This window comes from Pinus tabuliformis, chromosome 2_2 (genome assembly GCF_031772625.1).
Source record: "Pinus tabuliformis cultivar Carrire ecotype Pingquan chromosome 2_2, CPIR1, whole genome shotgun sequence".
Taxonomy (NCBI): Eukaryota; Viridiplantae; Streptophyta; class Pinopsida; order Pinales; family Pinaceae; genus Pinus; species Pinus tabuliformis.
In genome coordinates this window covers 984,160,604-984,181,505 of record NC_142300.1, presented here as the reverse complement: position 1 = coordinate 984,181,505, position 20,902 = coordinate 984,160,604, and the positions used below count along the sequence as shown (strand labels likewise).

At 33.4% G+C, this 20,902-nt stretch overlaps 1 pseudogene; it reads left to right on the top strand.

Annotated features, from left to right (window-relative positions):
• Window positions 1-18,272, top strand: part of LOC149196607 (chromatin remodeling protein EBS pseudogene) — a 45,003-nt pseudogene extending 26,731 nt beyond the window's left edge.
• The last annotated feature ends 2,630 nt before the right edge of the window (window positions 18,273-20,902 follow it).

The following is a 20,902-nucleotide window of genomic DNA, read 5'->3' as shown; positions in this document are numbered from 1 at the left end:
GGTCTCATATTTTGGGGGTGTAGAAATTTTGAATAATATGACACTTATTCACAGAGATTATCCTGATTATACACTATTGCGGAATACATGCACAATACATAATCTCCTCTACGTTGATCATCAATTTAGCAGCATTAAAAATAATGAAACATCAATTGCATGCACACATTAACATAGTATGTAACCCGGGGAAAGCTTACAGCTAAAAACCCCACACTATCTGTATATTAATGATTGAGAACATGTAACATTAAATAGTACAATACTCCTCACAAGTACTCAATACTATCTCCACCTGTTACACACAATACAGCTCAGATCTGATCTCCAAATCTCCCCCGCTACTTTGCCTGCCTCCACTGCACAATCCTGAAAGAGAATGAATGCATCCAAACTCGTTCCAAGTTCTATTTACCTTGGAGAATCACTCACACTGGAAATCACGTGAGCAAATGCTATATCACTGGGCATATGCAATTCTCATGGGCATACTCAATCCTTTGATTGTGCAAGATCTCATGCACAACTATAGTCACAACTAATAGAAATCTCAACCTCTAACACCTGTCTCCACTGAACTGTACATGCACTGAGTTAACTGATGTATTCTTCAATTGCATTATGAGTTAATAATTAGTGAATTAATTATTAACTAATTCACACAACTCATCACTTAGTCTATTGGCCAGTTAGACTAAATACAACTAGTTCAACTAAGTCAAACTGAACACAACTCCATTAATTGCTCATCCAACTCCATAGAACTCAACCACATGAGTTCTAACTAATGTCCTGCATGCAATAGCTCAACTGACCCACAAAGAAAGCATATTTCCTTATGACAGCTACATGTGCCACATTTGTAGCTCAAACTGAAGTTCTCCAAGAGGATAAGATAAAGTTTATAGTCTAAATATTATTATGAGACAATAATATTTGACTTTTCTATTTTTGACTAGCAGTCTAAAAATAGACTCTGATCACTCCTGGTCTGATCCAAAAATAGAAGTCCATCTATTTTTCCCAACATGACCAATCATCTATAAACAGCGAACTGCAACTCATAGACCATGATCCATATGTCTAAAAATAGACTTTGCGCCAAAATTTTCCTGCGGGACCACTTAGTGAAGGTGACTCCTTTCCACTAAGCTCCATCATCTTGTTGCATTCTCAACAAGCATTTCTTGTTGCACACTTTTCAACAGGGGGTTCTCAAAAAAACTAAGAAAGAAAAAATTTGGAGTCTTGATGCTTGGACAATAGAATTCTTCTTGAGTTTTTTCACTTACTAGAGGAGGATATTTTAAGAGTTATGAATGACATTCATAAAAGAAGAAATGCCTTTGGTGCTCTGAATTCTACATTCATCACCCTGATTCCTAAAATCTCGCATCCCAACTCCTTTGATGATTTCAAACCGACTTATTTGTGTAATTTCTTATACAAGATCAATTCTAAGATTTTAGTGGATAGGTTAAAAGCGCATCTTTCTAGAGGGTTGTCTTTTAAACAATTTGGTTTTTTCAAGGAAAGACAAAATATTGATGTTGTGGGTTTGGCTAAGGAAGGTCTTCATACTCTCCATATGAAGAAGCTACCAAGGTTGGTGCTTAACTAAATCTTGTAAAAGCTTATGATAGGGTTAATTGGTTGTTCCTCAAGCTCATTATGTTTTAAGTTGAGTTGTATTTGGAATTAGTCAATTGGATTATTCCCTATGTGACTTATGCTAATTTTGCAGTGATGGTGAATGGCATCACATTGGATTTTTCTAAGGCATCTCGTGGATTGGAAAGAACTCCCTTTGTCTCCATTTTTTTTCTTCTAGTTATGGAAGATTTGAGTTGCCTCTTAAAACCGTAGCGGTAATATTTGGGAATATAAAAGGCATTAATATTTCACAATTGATATATATTCTACATCCATTGTTTGTGGACAATGTTTTTATATTTGGTCATGGTCATCTAGATGTTTGGTGAAGGATTTGGGAAGTTTTACAAAAAAAAATTATAAAGTGTCTGGAATGGAAATTAATATGTTGAAGTATTTCATTCTCTAAAATAGTATTTCGGATCATGGCTTAAAAACATTGGAGACCTTGTTACCTCTAGAGTTTATACATTTAGATATTGGACTAAAATACTTGGATTTTCACCTAAAAGAAAACAGGTACAAATGCATGGAGTATTAGTGGCTCATTGACAAAGTAAAGATCATGAATGAACACTAGTGTAACACAAATTTTTCACTAGGGAGTAGACTAGTTCTAGTAATGTCTATTTTGGAAAGCATTCTAGTTTATGGGTTGTCATTAGCTCATGCTCCTAAAAATATCTTGGATAAAATTAGAATATTATGTTTCTCCTTCCTTTGGAGAGGTAGTAGGAAATATGTTTTTTCTCTTGTGGGATGGAATATGTTAGCTTGCCCCAAGAGGTAAGGGGGATGGGGAATAAAGAATATTTTCTCTTTTTCCTTATCCTTGGTAATGAAAACAATCTGGAGTTTGTTTGTCAGAGGCTTGTGGGGGGACATTTTTAGAATTAATTATATCTCGACAAAAATTTTTGAATGGTTAGATGATCCTCCTAGACTATCAAAAGGTTCCAATGTGTGGAAGGTGTTCACAAAGGCAATTCCAGTGATAAAATAATTTCTCTCTTGGAAATTGGTGGATGGAAAAAAGGATAAGGTGGGTTTGGAATGTTGGTTGGGTGAGGATGTGGGATGTAGAATGTCTTATAATTTAATTTTTACTTTGAATATGAGAGGTATTGAGCACTTCTCATATTTAGTAGTACAAGGGGATGGTAATTTGGAAAATTACTAGAAGTCTACAAGTCAGTTAAGATTAAAAGGGGAGTTGGCAGTTGAATGGAACTATTTTCTTTATATGTTTAGGAAAAATGGGGTCAAGTTATCAGATGGACCAAATACTCTTTTCTGGCGAAATAATATTGGGGATGGGCTTGTTTCAACAAAGTTGGCCTATTTGTATTTGGATGAATTTGAAGATGGGTTGGGGAATTTTCATTGCTTTATGGTTATTTGAAATTCGAGGAGTCCACTCGAGATCATAATTTTCTTATGGATTTCTCCATTTAATATAATTTTAACTCTTGATATTCTTTAGGAGCATGGTTGGATAGGTACAAATTGGTGTGTGTTGTGTATAGGTTGTTGGGAATTAGTGGATCATCTACAGTGTTAGTTTTAGGTGAATATATTTTGACTCAAATTTAAAAGGAATTAAATGTTCCTCATTTTTGTAGCATTAACTCTTTGGCAGGATGCTTGCATATTTTCTTTTCAAAAATGGGTAAGTCACTTGTTCATGAATTGCCAAGTTAGGTGATTTGAAGTGTGAGGCACCATTGAAAAAAAAATTAGTTTTTATGACTAAGTGCCCATCACAAATTCTTTTTATTTCAAAATAAAGCCTAATTTTCATGGAAAGGAATTTAATAGAGTGGTTCATAGGTTTAGAAGACAAGTTATTATGCAAATTGGTGGGTGGTGTCTTTTTGATGGGGCAATCTCTGGCTCTAATAATCATTATGGAGCAGGGCCCTTATATTATGAGAATGAAGTTCATTTGTTTAAGCTTTGTTTGGGATGTTGTAGAGGCTCAAATAATTTTGCAGTACTCTTAAGTCTGTGGTGTTTTTTGTTTTTTTCAAAGGAAAAAGGGAGAAATTGGATTCATTTGTTTGGAGATTCAAAAATGGCAGTGAAATGGTTCAATAGGGAGGTTCTACTAAATAGAGCATTATTGTTTGCATGGAAAGTGAATATTTGATAACTTCAAGAATTTTTTGGGGAAGTGTTTGTTTCTCGTCTGCATAGAGAACTTAATGAGAAAGCATACTTTTGATCCAAAGAATTGGTACATCTTTTGGTGGGTACTCTTGACATTAGGGAGTTGATTGATGGCTTCTTGGTAGAATTGTTTTTGTCACATCCTTTCTAAATGATAGTGCTTGTGCTTTGGATTATGACCTATGTGAACTGGTTCTTGTTTGTTGATTTTTCTCCTATGTGAGAACAACTAAACTTTTGAGAGATTTGTGATGGTGTATTTATATGTTGTCTGTTTTAATTGGAATTTGAGACACACTGTGAATTTTATTTTGTCAAACTAGGGTCAGTAACCTTGCGAGGCATTATATGCAGTATACACAAGAAAGAGGATCTTCACAAAATTCCTAAATGACCTATGTTGCAAAAAGGAAATCCTAGCATAGTATAGAGTTTGGGTGGAAGATGATCCTAGTATATCAACCTAAAGCACAACTAAGTGGCAAAACACACATTCAAGTTTCCTACTTTGGAAGCTCAACTTTGTTTTACTGGTTATACTGAAATCAGGCCATTCTTTATCACACAAATTCTACAGAAGTAAAATACACTTGCATGGAATAAAAATTAAATTAATCTAGGAAAACAAGAAACTATGATGCTTTTGATGCAACACTAAACTAAAGCACTCTACATCTAAACTAGAGAATGCAATATGAGAAAAGAAACCTAATATTGTTCCATCATAAGTTGGACAAATGCTCTAAGAGCCCTCTCCCTTCAAATGGATATGGTACTCTCTTTTATACACAAACTTTCTTGGAAACCAGGAAGCGTACCCCTCACAACTATAAATATGGAAGTGTTGTTTCTCCTAACCTTCCACAACCTACATGGGTTACACCACAACAATTGGAAGAAAAAAGAGAAAAAGGGCTTTCTTACAATTGTGATAGCAAATGCACTAAAGGTCATAAGTGTGCTAAGAAGAAATTATTTTACATAGAATATGAAGAGGAGGAAGAAAAGGATCAAGAAACATAAAAAGAAGAAGATATACGCCAAGAATCCACCCCAGAGAAAGAAGAAATGAACCAGACCATATTTTGTAAAGCATTGGCAAGAATTACCACTCCTCAATCTCTCAAGATAGAAGGACATATCAAAAAGAAAAAGATGCAAGAAGTGAAATATCACATTGAGAAAGAAGAAATGAATCCAACCATATCTTGTAATTCATTGTTCAAAATTACCACTCCTCAAACTATTAAGATAGAAGGACGTATCAAGAAGAAAAATGTTCAAGAAGTGAAAGATCACATCGAGCATCAAGAAATGAATCTGACCATATCTTGTAAAGGATTGGAAGAAATTACCACTCCTCAAACTCTAGAGATAGAAGGACATATCAAGAGAAAAAGGTTCAAGCAGTGAAAGATCACATCGAGCATCAACAACAAGTTATCCAACTTTTAAAGGATAACGCCACTTCGGTGCAAAATCAAACGAAACAACAGGTAGATCAACATCATAGTGAAAAATGTTTTATGTAGGTGATTGGGTATTTTTATTGCTACATCTTAAGCAAGCTATTTATGATAAGGAAATGTTGGCAATACTACATGCACTTAAGAAATGGTGACCTTACCGAATGGGAAGACTCTTCAAGGATGAGGATGTGGAAGCATTGTTTTGTGCTATTTATATTATCCAACCAGATTGGATAAACGAAGCAAGGGATGAATGGAAGAAGGACGAAGAAGTATGGCCACTTATTCAAAAGTTGCAAAATATCCCAATTCAAACATTTTTGCCAGAAATTGAAGAGGAAGGAAAAATCATATTGGAACCTGGAGCAGTCACAGAAACAAGAACCCGACGGCTACGAAATCGATCAATTTCAGAGTATCTCATCAAGTGGAAGAACTTACCCGCTGAATATTCCACATGGGAGGACAAGAATTTTATATAGAAGCAACAAGAACTACTCAAGCATTGAGGACAACGCTTTTTGAAGGAGAGGGGCATGTTAGGCCCCTATACTACTAGTGTAATCCCTTATTTTTATTAGTATAACCCACTTATTATATTGATGTACCCATGTAATTCCCATATTGTTACTATTGTGCCCCATAGAAGCCCAATATTGTTATTATTGTGCACTTACATTATTATTGTTATTTCGGCTCTGATTATGTTATGACACCTTAGACTCATATATATAGAAAGAAGGTCTTTTCATTTTTATCATCCAAGAATTTTTCATTTATGTAATGTAAAGGAGGTTGCCCCTCGAAGACGCTGAATTCTAAGGCGTTGATCTATCTTTTCTATCTTTTCTTGAGCTGGTTTCATAACAGAAAGAAGGGGTTATTTTCCTTTTTCACACCTCCTTGACAGATATGCCCCAATGATGAAGATTATTATGAAATATTTTTCATGTGAAGTTAGCTTTTCTAGGCTCTATTCTTATTACATCCAACTTTTAATGCATTTCACTAGGTTAAAAATGCTCAATATACCCTACTGTATTTTTCAGAGTGTTGAGAAGATGGCCCACATTGCCCAAAAGAGGGAGTATAAAGATCAAATGAAGAGTCTCTTTCATCATTCCCTCATTAAAATTATAGTCCTTTGTCATCTCAAGGAACTCAACATTGCTTAGAGTACCTTCATAGCTAATCCCATATTCACTCATTGATCTTCTCAAAATGTTCAAAGAATCCCTTCATCATCTCATCCTTCCACCTCCACTCCTCCATCTCAGCCCATAGATCATTCATACTCATCTGATAAGTTAGCCTCACCATCACCATTCCATGAGAATATTCATTCACCTAACAGAGATGAAATCAGAGAGCAAGAGCATATTGAACAGGGTGAGATCATCAAGCCTAAAGGGGCTAATTTGGGAACTTTGACACATACTTATCAGAGGGGGCATAGGAAAGTGTTTGTCCCATAGATTGTGGGAGGGGCCTTGCCTTCTTCATCAGCAAAGTAGGTACATAAGGGCAAGGAAAATATGATAGAGACAAAGGTTCAGTAGCAGTAGGAGGACCTCCATGAGACAGAGTAGGATTTTCACTTATTTGACCTAAGTGAGCATGATGACAGTGAAAACACAAGCATTGTTGTCAAAGAAAAGGATGCACTCATAAGGGAACTCCAGGTCAACTTGAAAATGGAAAAATACCTCATTTCATACTATGAGCAAGAAACAAGCAGATTGAGACCAAACATGAGCTCATGGAGATTCAGCTCATCAAGGAAAAGAGGGAGGCTGAAAAAGCTAAGGCTTTACTGATGAAGCATATGAAGAATATAGTGATCAACTGGAGGAATAGGTACCAAGAAGAATGCCAAGGACTAGAGGCCTAAAAAGAGCATTGGAGCTAGAAAAATAGAGAGAGGCTGAACTAGCTAATGAGCTCACCCTAAGTGAACAATTTTCCAAAATGGTCAATGAGAACTGGGAGCATTGGCTTGAAAGGGTGAACAAACATCTTTAAAACCTCCTAGACAAGGCCAAAATGGACAATAACATTCAGAGAAAGACGACAAAGTATTATTTCCGAAGAAACCAAATAGCAAGGGCAAAGCTCAAGGCTGCCAATGTAAGAATTGAAGCCCTAATTCAACAAGGAGAGAAGAAGAAGCTTGATATACTTGCAAAGGTTTCAATTCATGCCTAGCAACATCAAACATCATCTTCTTGCCTAATTCTAAAGACTTTTGGCTCATTTTTTGTAAATTTGTCTTTCCTATATTTTTTCAGGCAATTTCATTTCAACAGTTTGGTTAAACGCACAATGCCGTAGGCACTATGCACTTTTTTGAGGAATTTTTTGGAGGAATGGAAACCACCAGTGGATTCAGAGTGACCAATTCATCCATGAAAACCAGGTTTCCAGCCCTGGAAAGAAAAAATAGTAGGTGAAAAAGGTAAAAAAACCACCCAAAAATCATGTTTCTGCCTCTTCTCTAGACCAAGCACTGTGCGTTTGAGTAGTCTTGGTAAAATGGAATTTTGATGGGGAAAATCAAGCACATATTGAGAAACAAGGTAATTTTTGAAACTAGACAGGATAAGCTTTCCAATGAGTTATCCTAGGTTAAATTTAGACATCATGAAGGCAAGTAAAAGTCAACTTGAAGATGGCACTATGTGTTTGATAGTTAGCCGATTTTTTCACTATTTCTCTCCAAAATCGGTTTCTACCTATGGGAAATCATTGTTTTACTAATATTATTGATGTGGTTTATGTCATTATTATGTTTTTACTATTACCTAGGGTAAATAAATTAGGTAAATGACCTCCATGGCTTGTAATGAATTAGTTTTCTTAAGTTAGGGATGAGTCACTTTGACCACCCTACACTCTAATTATCAGTTTAGTTTTTGTTTTAACCACTCCTCCTCTCATGGATTCGACCCCTGAGGCTAGGATGAGTTGTTTTGAGGCCTATATCATGTAATTTTTCAGTCTTTCTATGGGTTGGACTCTATTGGATGTTGTATTAGTGTTTCAAACTTTGGCATGAAATATATTAGATGAGTTGCAGCTATTTTAGTGAGATTCCTGTGGCATGGTATTTTGATATTGTTTCCTCTTCAGTTACATATGTGTGAATGTTTTGTACCTTTCATGATCCATTTCACTTTAAATATGTTTGATTTTCAATATGTGATAAACAAAATTCCTCTTATATGCTCTCTTTTGGGAAAATCATCCTAATTTGTTTTATTTCTTTAGTTTAAAAAGAAGTCATGATTTTCATGCTCTTTTTAGTACCTCACCTGTCTAAACCATTTCATCACTATACTACAACATATTAAAGTAACTTGCCTACCTTGCCCCATCAGATGTCTGCAATTCTGATTCTCTTTTGCCCTGACCTAGTTCACTCTCTGACCTAATTCACTCATCTAGTGACTACCCCAATCAAAATCAAATCAAACAACCCTCTGCACTTTATATCTAGCCTAGAACCCTAATCTATCCAACCCTTTTGGTTGTGATCCTTTAGAGAGAGCCCTCTTCGGCCTGGTACAAGCAACAAATTGAAAAGTGAAACACATGAATATTAGACAATTTTAAAATTCAAACTTGCTACAAAAAGCAATAGTAATTCCACATCATTTACTACAAAAATTTAATTTCCTGTAAGTTCATTTAATAATGAAAAAATTAAAAACATTTTTACCCCTTTAATATATGTAAATATATATGAATCATACATTAAATTTAAATAGCAATTTTATTTACAATTATAAAAATAACTAAATATTTTTCAATTTATTAAAATTAAAATGATTTATTTATATTTTAAAATTAATTTTTTTTTTTTATAAAAACACCAATATAATAAATTAAAAAAATGCTATATTTACAATAATTATTTAATAAAATTATAAATTTATTTTAATTAATGATGATGATGATGATGGTTAACGTTCGTTAAGGCCAAACATTGGTCTATCGGACCTAAAGAAACAAATTATTTATTTTGATTTAAGATTTTATTCCTATTCTCAAAAAGCTTGGAGAGAAGCGACCTCACTATGATTTTGACATTGTAAAAGGCTAGGAAGTATTGTAACAAAGATTGTGAAACTGAGATCTAATGTGGTTGTACGCGCGGGGCACTCTAAGAGGAAATGGTTTTCATATTCAATGTTCCTATTCTCACATATATGGCAGATCCTTTCCATTCATGGCGTTTTAGGAACTGCCCAAGACTATGGAGCTCATGAGAATTCGTTCTAATCTTTTCTATACTAATTTTCTTCTTTGAGCTAGTTAAAATAAAGAGATACTTTTGATCTTCTAGGATGGGGTTGATAATCTTCTTATAATAACTTAATTTTATTTTAGCCATTAAATCTTTCTCACACCACATTTTTTCTTTGAACTTAGAAGTAACAATATCTTTAATGTTATTTATGTTTTGCAATACATTATAAACTATATATATATATATATATATATATATATATATATATATATATATATATATATATAGATATATATAAAATAAAAAAGACATTCCATTCTTTTGCTATTCCATACAATTACAATGTAAACTCCAGGAAACAAATAATGATATACTTAATCATAAAATTGCCAACCAAAAAAGGCAGAATAAATACGAGAACTCATTTTAATTTTGTTTTAATAATTGAAAAATACAATGATGATATTACACGATACATGCAAACCAGACATGAATTTTGTTTAAAGGTAAATATAAACAGTAAGATAGATTCAGTGCAATGGCAGGAGCGCACAAATTAACCGGCGGGCTGCTAAAGCACTCGCCCGACAGGTTTTGAAAAATAAAAGATCATCTAGTTTACAAGTTGCTTATCAATACAACACAAACGAAAAGCAGGCTCAAAGCTTTTTCATGCAAATTTATGTTCCTGCTAATAACAGTGGGATGTTTTCCACCAACATTGCTTCACAACGTTCAGATTTCATAGCAGACTTCTCCATGCAAGTTTTTGCTCCTCCCAATAATTGTGCTTCTCCGATGTGGCTACTTTAGCAATTGGCAGCAATAGCAAATCCAGATCCAAGACAAACTAAGATCATCTAAGTTGCTTATCAATACAACACAAACGAAAAGCAGGCTCAAAGCTTTTTCATGCAAATTTATGTTCCTGCTAATAACAATGGTATGTTTTTCACCAACATTGCTTCCCAACGTTCAGATTTCACAGCAGACTTCTCCATGCAAGTTTTTGCTCCTCCCAATAATTGTGCTTCTCCGATGTGGGTACTTTAGCAATTGGCAGCAACAGCAAATCCAGATCCAAATTGATCTCCTCAGGCAAGTGCAGTAGGAACTGTAACAATTCTTCAAAAGGAAAATTCAACAAATCATCTTCAAAGTGATTTAGCAGTGCCAAGCCCACTCTGAAAAGAGTCTTTTGCAGGCCCTCAGAAAACAATGCATCCCAGATCCTAAGAGTGAAGGGAAAAGGCAAATATGCAGAAAACAGAGTCATAAACCATCCGCTAGCATACATGTAAGGTGTGATCATCTGCTCCTCAAAATGCCGACCCAGTTCAGGCAGCTGCTCATTCACCAGCATTGCAAACTCATTCAGGTAATCCTGTAGCAAAGGCAAACCTTCCAAATACAAACCCCAGATTGGCATATTCACAGTTCCTTTGAGCAGTGCCACCATAACCCAAAAGCCTTCTTCCTCCTTCATGTGAAGCAGAATGATGCCAGCTATGAAATTCATCCCCTGTGTATACCCCAAATCTGTGTCATACACAGCATAGGCCTTCAACAGATTATGCAGAGATCTTTGTCGAGGCCCTTCTATTGTTTGAAATAATTCTTGTGATGGCAAAGTGCGATGTATGTCTTTGATAATGAGATTCTCCAATGAATCAGATATTTCCGTGGATAAAAGAAGTTGATAAATTCCAGGGTTGGCTGACAGAAGTTCCTGGCCACCTGAATGATTTTCCAAACTTTACCTCTAGACTCACCTGTATAAGTATCTGTGATAACCTTCCTTTTTAACCTTCTCTTTAGCGAAAGCATAGCCATGTCCATGGATTCCATAGAAAACCTCACAGCTTGTTAAATCAAGCAGCGAACTAACAAAACTAATAAGCAATTGTAGCGACAATTTACATTATGTTGAAGAATATATAATCTATTATCTGGTCTAAAAATAGTGTTTTTAAGCATAATCTCATAGAGTTAACGCAACTCTAGATACAATGCCCAATCTGGTGGTGAATGGTTTAAAAATAGCTGAAAATACAAAATCTAGAACTTACCCTATGTTGTCTGAAAGTGACACTGTCACTCACTTCTGCTCGCCTTCCAATGCGGTGGCTTAAGCCTATGCGGTCTGAAAGTGACACTGCATAATAGAGTAATATTTTCTTTTTGGATGGTTTAAAAATAGCCGAAAATACAAAATCTAGAACTTACCCTATGTTGTCTGAAAGTGACACTGTCACTCACTTCAGCTCGGTGGCTTAACCCTATGAGGTCTGAAAGTGACACTGCATAATAGAGTAATATTTTCTTTTTGGGTTTACATCAAAATTTGAATTGCTTATTTAATTATATTATTAAAAAATTTAAAATTTGTTAAGTTTAATATGGAAGTACTATAATTAATATGATTGATGAAAATATCAAAATCTCTTAATTTTAAGACCTAAGTTCTATAATTAACATTATAGAGTAATGCACAAATTAACTATCAGTTATAACATGTAAATCATGTAAATTTGTTTTAATAAATTTTAACATTTAAATATTAAACTAACATTTTAATATATTATATTATATCATATTATATTATAATATAATATATATAATATATTATATTATACGAGTTATATAATATATAATATACCTGGTATAATATAATATTATATTATATTATATTATAATATTATAATATGATATTATATTATATTATACGAGTTATATTATATATTATATAACTGGTATAATATAATATAATATAATATAATATACCAGTTATATTATATATAACTGGTATAATACAATATTATATTATATTATATTATATATAATATATGATATTATATATATATATATATATACTCTTTAATCATATATATATTATAATCATATTATTATAATATAAAAATCATATATATATAATAATATGATTTTTATATTATAGAATATTTATTTCTTAATTTTAGACCATTAGATGTATTGTCAGGTTTGGGATTTGTTCTTGGGTTGTCTAATAATATATATTTTATAATATATATTATTTTAATTATCTTATTTGTTTTATAGACTTGTTTATAATATATATTATTTTATATATATATTTTTTACAAAATCTAGAATTTACCCTATGTTGTCTGAAAGTGACACTGTCACTCACTTCTGCTCGCCTTCCAATGCGTTGGCTTAAGTCTATGCGGTCTGAAAGTGACATTGCATAATAGAGTAATATTTTCTTTTTGGATGGTTTAAAAATAGCTGAAAATACAAAATCTAGAACTTACCCTATGTTGTCTGAAAGTGACACTGTCACTCACTTCAGCTCGCCTTTCAATGCGGTGGCTTAAGCCTATGCGGTCTGAAAGTGACACTGCATAATAGAGTAATATTTTCTTTTTGGGTTTACATCAAAATTTGCATTGCTTATTTAATTATATTATTAAAAAATTTAAAATTTGTTAAGTTTAATATGGAAGGACTATAATTAATATGATTGATGAAAATATCAAAATCTCTTAATTTTAAGACCTAAGTTCTATAATTAACATTATAGAGTAATGCACAAATTAACTATCAGTTATAACATGTAAATCATGTAAATTTGTTTTAATAAATTGTAACATTTAAATATTAAACTAACATTTCAATATATTATATTATATTATATTATATTATATATAATATAATATTATATTATATTATATAATATTATATAATATTATATTATATTATATATAATATAATATTATAATATAATATAATATTATAATATAATATAATATTATATTATAATATTACCTGGTTGTGGGTGATCACAGCTGCAATCAATGATTGATTATGCCAAGCAGACACCTGGCCTGACGGATGGCAGGCGGAAGGTCTACAAGGTACGCGTCGTAGGAGGTCGCTTCAGGTTCATGGCAAGTGAATTAAATCCTGAACAGTCTCGAAGTGAGTTTGATATCAATGCAAGCATGGCTACTCTGCACACAATTCGGCTCAATAACATGGATCGGCTCAACACCTCTGTTGCAGTTAATGACTCTGTTCTTTATGAAGCTAAGCCGTTTCAGCTCCCCTGTCTGGTCTTTCGTGTCGGCTTAATCGCTTGGCTCTGGAATCGTCAGGATTTTATCAGCACTCCCACCATTTCGGGTTTACTCTGTCTCAATCGTTCTCTCAGGTCTTTTGCTTCTGATACAATGCCTCGCAACCGAGGTATCCCACATCGTGGAGGTCGGTCAGGGAATAGGGGACGCCCTTCTCAACCTGCTCCTCAGCATGTTGCCCCCATTGCCTTAGTTCCTCCCTCATCTCCGCCTTTGGACCAAGATAGGCTTATCCCAAATAACTCTTACCAGACCTCCAGGTTTATATTCCAAAGTCAGCTCAACAGGCCTGTGGTGACGGTGAATTTTACCGTATTTGTCTCAGAGGAGGAGAGCAACCAGCTCAGTTCGACTCCACCCGCTTCCTCACATTCTCAGGATGACAGTATTCTACTTGGGGATATGACTGGGTTGGTGTTTCATGTGGACCGCATGCACGAGGACGCCCCTGTTCCGGAAGCACCTCAGCAGCCTGACCCAGCTCAGGAAGATGTTATTGTATGCGAGCCGTCTCAAAGAGAAACTGGCTTTTTACATCTGGTTACTGATTCTGATGGAGCGCCGATTCTGGACGAAGACGGGCTCGTGACCTGGGTAGCTTCACCAAGCCAGGCAAAGGAGGATATGCCAACTTCTCCAAGTCATGCGGATTAATCTCTGCTCCTTTCTGACGGGTCGCCTTCTGGTTCACATGCTATGCAATTTTGGTCCTGTGTCTTTGATTTTGCACTTAAATGTTCTTGTCTGTTTCATTCTCATGCTTCAGGCAGTAACTACAGCCAACACAGGTTTCAATTTTTGTTTTAAAAATAGTTATGCTAGTCGCTACAGTATTTTTGAGGTCACTGAAGGTTATGATAATTGTAGTCATGGTAAATTTTGTCAGTATGTCAGGGACCAAAATCAAATCTCTGAGGTCTGTATTGTAAATCTGGTTGACAGTTTAAACTGTAATATCCCTGAGTTTTGGTTGAGGAATGGCTTCGGCCTCCTCTGAGGTCTTAACCTCATTGTACATATTTCTTCACCTTTTTTAATAGAATTAGTATTTACAAAAAAAAATATATTATATTATAATATAATATAATATAATAATATATATATATATATATATATATATATATATATATATTATTTAATCATATATATATTATAATCATATTATTATATATATGATTATAATATAAAAATCATATATATATAATAATATGATTTTTGTTTAAATAATCTTCGGCAAAATCACATAATCAATCTTTTGTCGACGCGTTTCGAACCAACCAGTGTGGTTCATCGTCAAAATGATGAACTACACTGGTTGGTTTGAAACGCGTCGACAAAAGATTGATTATGTGATTTTGCCGAAGATTATCTAAACAATGTTATGGATCACAGAAGTCTAAATTCCTTAATATGATTTTTATATTATAGAATATATATTTCTTAATTTCAGACCATTAGATGTATTGTCAGGTTTGGGGTTTGTTCTTGGGTTGTCTAACAATATATATTTTATAATATATATTATTTTATATATATATTTTCTATAATTTAAATATATATATATATATATATATATATATATATATATTATATTATATTATATATATATATATATATATATATATATATATATATATATATATATATTTTATTTAATATATTTTAAATGAAATATTAATATATTTTAATAATTTATTTAAAAATATATATATAATATAATATTTTAAAACTTAATTTTTTTTTCATTTTATAAGATATTTTAGTATTTTGAAATATCTTAGATATGCATTTCTATAATTCTTTAGAATCATATTGTCGTTTTTCTAAATTTTGATTTCACCGAAGATATTATAAAAGAGAAACATTAACATGTATTTAATGATGGCTCACCCCAAAAGCTGAGGTGGATGCCTTTGTGGCAACTAGCCCACGTAATCCCTTCCCACGCTCGTATGCACCTGGGGTTTTTGGTGAGGTTTTAATAGATCACTAACTCCGCCACCTTCTCGAGGTTCTCTTGGTCTTTGTGTTATGGTTCTGTGGCACGGGTTTTGGCTATAGCTTGGGTTATTGTTGCTACCGGTTTCGCTCTACTCCTCTATGCCCTTACCTGGTTCCTTCCACCCGATGGTAATGACTCTCTGTCTCCCACTGTTTGCTGGTTCCTGTCTCGGCTCTAGTTCTATGTTATTGGGTAATGTAAAGATGTTGTACCGACGAGTTTTGTGGTTGCTTCTTGCGTGGTTTCACGAAACAATGTTGTCCTGGGTATGTGGTGATTTCTCTATAGTTTTAATCGATTTGCTACACTTCTGGTTTGTTTCTGTTGCATTTGACTGAAACTACGGTGCGCATTCTTATCAGGTCCTCAGCCCAACTTCCCTAGCGACTGTTTGGCTCCAGCACAAGGTAACCTCTCTGTTTCGATTTCAGGCTCCCTCTTTGCTTTTCTTCTGCTAACAATTCCGCTCCTTGTGAGCAGTTGGGGTTTCATGGCTCTGTGGCCGTGGCTCGAACATTGTTGGTCTTGGGTTCGGCTATGGAACCGAATCTCCACTTCAGGTAACCTTCAGGGTACTCATCTTTACCCTTTTCTCGGTTTATTCTCCATATAACTGATTATGTTGCCTCTCTAATCGTTGTTTCTTGACTATGCAGGTGATTCACTCCTCTATGGTGGCGGCAAGGGTTTGGTCCTCGATGGTTTCTGTTCCTTCACTCTTCCGTTCTAGTCTCCACTTGAACCAGGTAGGGTCCTTCCTGTTTATCTTATACAGTTCCTGTAGGTTGGTTTTTATAGAGATGAAGTCTCGTTTTTTTGTTGGTCCTCAGTTCTGTCTGTCCGTCGAAAATTCTGGGTCGTTAGTTGGTCGTTGGTGTCTGTGGCTCTGCTAAGATTTTGGTTGAGAACTTGAACGCGATTTCGTGCAGTTCGGCTTTGGTTGTTGAGCGTGATCTCATCTCTGTTTTTTTAGTTGGTCTTGGGTCACAAAAACCCTTCTTGGTCTGCAATGAAATATCTGAGGACTTTTTGGCAATTGTATATTTTTTGGAAGGCACTATGCCTTATGATTTAAACATGAACGAATTCGCTTGCAGTGTTTAGTTGCTTGATGTGATGCACAGTCTTGTTAACAGTCCCTCAATCATGTAATTAATTTCATACACAGTACCAGTGATTCATAATAACAATTTTTGGATACCTGAAATGCTTCTCTTTACAATTTTAAAATATTTTTTCAGATTTTACATTTCTTGTGTCTATTCTCCTTTTTGGCAGCAACCCTTGGTTCATCTTTCGATTGTGTATTTAAGCTGCTGGTAGCCTCATTCAATTGAAGAATTACTTGCAGTTACATTCCTTTTTGTTATTATTCAAGTATTAATCTATTTAAGACTATTCCCTAATCTATTTACTTTCAAAAATAAAAATTAACGACATTAGTTGTGAGAGCGTTCTTGAAAAGAAATATCAATAAAAGTAAATTTTAAAAGAATTCTTAAAACAGCATGTCCAGCTGTCGCCTAATTGGATGCTCCTGCATCACTTAATAATAAAAAATAATATTTATATCAAGTGAGAAAGTACCATTCTACCAACATTTAAAAAAATAAATATTTTATTAATAAATAACTTTAATTTAGGTATTTCTTTTATGTGATTGCCATAGATAAATTATGGAATATTAAAAACTAAATACAAATGATATGCATTATGGAATTAAAATGAGAAATTAATAATTACAAAAAAATTGGTGTGTTAAACTATTGCTTATTGTTTTTTTGTTAGACGTGGACAATATTATTCTATAGGAATAATGGGTAACTAAAAAATGCAACTTTCAAAACATGGTTATATCTCAATATTGTTTTGTATAATTAGTTATTGGACATGCATAACATTTAGTCATAAAGATGTAAATTTTAGAAGTCATTTTCAAAATATTGTTGTATTATGTGGTCGCGAAGTCTATTACTTTTAATTAGACATTTTGTAAAAATACTATTTAATTATAGAAATAGCAAATGAAACACATTTAAACTTTAAAATCTTAAGTTTAATTTTCCATGATTATCAACTTTTGAACTATAAATTATAAGAAAATTTATTCTTTGAACTATAAATTATAAGAAAATTAGAATAAATGATATTAACTAATCAAAATGAAAATTAGAATAAATGATATTAACTAATCAAAATGAAAATTAGAATAAATGATATTAACTAATCAAATTGAAGGTTTTTTGGTATTACAGGGCCCAAAAATCGATCAGTTGGCGGAGGAAGTTCTGTGGTGCCAAGGATCTCTTCCTCTCTGACCACTTTGATGTGTAGAATGCTGACACAATTGAGGGAAAAGTATTGTTCACAGCTTCAAGAACTACACCAAGCTCGAGAGTGTTGGTGTCGATGATTACTTCTACCAATTTTAGTGAAAATCTACTACCGGTGTGTTCACCTTAGACAAAGTGGCAATGTACTGTAAATGTGAGATTCCCTACAATCTTGACAGCCTAATGGTGGAGTGCAAAGGATGCAAAGGTTGTTGGGAGTTAAGGAATGACCATAGCACCATTCAAGGCGAGGCGAGACCACACCAAAGAGATAAGTAACTATATTTTTTTGGTTAAAAGAGTAGTTAATTTTTGTGGTACTATTTGAAAAGAGTAAGTTGTTTGGTACTTTTGTTAGTCTCTGGAAAATCATGTAAAGTTCGTGCGTATTAAAATATTGCATGCATGTATGTGTATATCTTGCTAAGTTCCTGAAATTTTTTGCTTAGTTTATTTAGGGATGTTGTTTTCTAAAGAAAGCACACGTTAAACCGATTCAAAAAAATATTAAAGAAATCATGATATTGTTCTTGAAAATAATTTATGTAAACTTTTCTTATGAAAAGAGAAAGAAAATAAGTTATTTCATTAAAAAAAACATTTCCAGGAAATAATGAGAGAAAATTAGATTTAATTTCCTTGGAGATATTAGCATGATTCCTATAGACACTTAAAGAAATATGTGCACAATAATAATATCCATTACATTTAAATTTTTAAAGTGAATTTATATGCTAATTCGTGAAAATGAAATATTAATTGCATGCATCATTGTATTATATTTCAAAGTGAAATGCCTTGCATACGTTATCGTATTAGACTCTTGGATCAGAGAAAAGATTGTGCATGCATTATTGTATTAAATTCTTGGAAAGGACGAATGTGTGATTATGCATGAAAGAATGGTGATATGCATTAGGCCTTTGAAAAAATATTATTTAGTGAATGCACAAAGAACAACCAATGTGTTGTAAATATATGTATTTGCATGTAGAGAAAATATTGGTTGTGTGTTAGAATTCTTGAAATTGAAACTTGTGTTTAATGTCTATTATGTTTAAACTCTCCTTTTGAGAACATAGACATGTATTTGCATGCATAAAAAACAATAGTTAATGAATTATATTTCTTGAAAAGAAATATGTTATTTCCTTGCATAAAAAATAGAAATATTGTGTTTGATCTCTTAAAAGGAAATATGATATTTGCATCCATGAAAAGTACACTTAGGATGTAGGATCCTTGAGAAGAAATATGTATAGAATGAAATTATTTTTGTGTTAGACCCTTTAAAGAGAAACATGGATTTGTGTACATAAAAAGAATAATTATTATGTTAGGCCTTGGAAAAAAAACAAGTTATTGCATGTAATATATGCATTAGCTTTCCTTTGGAAAATACATATATCCGTAAACAAGAAATAATAACTAAGACATTATTTTTCTTTTAAGAACAGAGCACATAATTGCAAGTACAATAGACATTGTAAATAGCTCTAAATTGGAAAAGATGCTTTTTGAAAAAGGGACATGCATTTTCATTCACGATAATGGTGTCTATTATGGTAGTTTTCCCTTAGAGGGGCATGCATTTGCATGTATAATAATAATAATAATAATAATATATTGCATTGAGAAATATTTTTTAGTTACATGCACAAAGAAAAAGTTGAGGGGTCAACTTTCTTTGAATAAGTTTTATCTAATTAAATGCACAGAAATGAAAGCGACAATGTTAGCATCCTTTAAATGAAAATGGACAGTTACAGCATTTTCCTTTCGAAAATAAAATGTGCTTCTGTGAGAAGGATCATAGTAATGTGGTATTTATTTTGACATGCTTTGATAATTATTTTCTTATAATTAATGCATGAGCAGTGTTGTTAGAAGAAGCATGTTGTGATATTATATTTACATTTCATGTATGCACATGAGTAGATGTTAAAGAATCATTATTTAAGATTGATTATTGGTTGATTAATACTTTATGTAATGATGATATCTATTATCAGTTGGATTGAACCTCAGGCTGAAGTAAGGCAATGCCAGGGTAACCACAAACAACGCTTAGCCATGTAGCTAGCCCTACTAGGCCAAGAGAGGGCTCTCTCCGTAAGGATCTCAGCCAAATTGACTGGATCTAGAAATTGATATTAGGCTAGGTATAGTAGCACAAGGTTTGATTTGATTTTGAAGGGTTTTGATGGATTAGGAAGAGCCAAATAGTTAGGGCTTGTAATTTTGATATATCATGTAGCATTTCTTCCTCTTCTTCGTGAGTCATGTTAGAGATTTTAGGTTGCTTACTAGGTGTTTGCATTTTCTTTTTTTGGGGCATCAGTTACCGATAATAATATTCTATTATTCCCTTTGAATTCCTTCAAAATAAATTTTCAAACCAAGCTTAAGCAAAAATTTAGAAAAATCTATACACCCTTTTTCACTTTGTAGGTGCTCGATATTGTCTCTGATCATCCAGTTCTAAAATTGCAACCTGTATTAGCCCTCTACGTTCTCTTTCCAATGCCACCAGTTTGATCCAAATCGGATTCTCTAAGGAAGAGTTATGCGAAATCTCCCACAGTGACCTGATTATAGACAAGTTCAATAGAGCGAACTTATACAACGTGCCATGAGTCACTGTTTAGACCTTTGGCTCTAAAAAATATATACAAGAAACTATAGTCTGTCCTCTTTTTGTACCTTCTTACGAAATTTCAATCTAATGCTCAGAGAGAAATTTATGATGATTTTCCCCAGGTCACCTGTTTGGAATGTAATTCAGGAGTCTGCAAAAATACCAACTTCCTCAGATCATATCTCCGCAAATATAGCACGCAAAGCTCTGAAATTTAGACCCGAGGTTTAGAACGATCTCTTCTCAAATGGGTTTTTTGTTTAGCTTCTGA